The sequence below is a fragment of the Poromitra crassiceps genome, assembly GCF_964638095.1.
Source record: "Poromitra crassiceps genome assembly, chromosome: 8".
Classification (NCBI taxonomy): Eukaryota; Metazoa; Chordata; class Actinopteri; order Beryciformes; family Melamphaidae; genus Poromitra; species Poromitra crassiceps.
The window spans coordinates 27,828,520-27,829,208 of record NC_139629.1 but is presented as its reverse complement, the minus strand read 5'-3'; the positions used below and the strand labels follow the sequence as shown (position 1 = coordinate 27,829,208).

The 689-nt window shown below is 51.1% G+C and overlaps 1 pseudogene across 1 annotated transcript in view; it reads right to left on the bottom strand.

Moving 5' to 3' along the window:
* The window catches only part of LOC310780615 (non-selective voltage-gated ion channel VDAC2 pseudogene), an 897-nt pseudogene extending 869 nt beyond the window's left edge, over nucleotides 1-28 (bottom strand). The window contains exon 1 of the transcript in view: nucleotides 1-28. This exon is cut by the window's left edge and continues 869 nt beyond it. The product of the transcript in view is annotated as a non-selective voltage-gated ion channel VDAC2 pseudogene (transcript).
* Between the last annotated feature and the right edge of the window lie 661 nt (nucleotides 29-689).

Here is a 689-nt window from a genome sequence, read left to right as displayed (position 1 = left end):
CTAAAGTGACTTTATTGAAGATGTTCATCACACCGTACGGCCGAGGGAGGCTTCACCGGTTGGAGGGCAAGCTGAAAGAGCAGGTGGCAGGGTAGTGGATCCCCAACGCAGACACCGACTGCTGGAGGCTGAAGCAGGCTGACAGGTTCAGAATGAGGTTCAAACAGGCTACAAAGGATAACCAGGATGCAGCAGATTACTTGCAAGCAAGACTAAAAGGCTAGATGTAGACTGAGTGCTTCTGGTACTAAGATATGACAGTGAGAAGCTGGCTGATTCTGATTCTTATAACGTTCAAATGATGTAATGTCAACAGTGACATCATCTGTGGCATCATAATGTCAACTGTGACATCATCAGGGATGTCAGATGTAACAGTTATGATGTCATCGGTGACACTCCCGGTTCCCGGCCGGGCTTGTCCGGGTGCTGGGCGCGGAACTCATGAACGAGGGAAGGGTCGAGGACAAAGCAGCGAAGGACCCAACAGCTTTCCTCGGAGCGTACCCCTCCCAATTCCCTCCATACCCCTCCAAACGGTTCTCGATATACCGCCTTTTTTGTTGCCAATAGGTGGCGCTATGGCTATGCGCATGTCCGAATTGCACATTATTCGGCACTGCTCTGTCGGGTTCCCAGCAGCGCACCCACCATTGTAGTCGATCGGACGAGCGGTTCTCGATATAAAT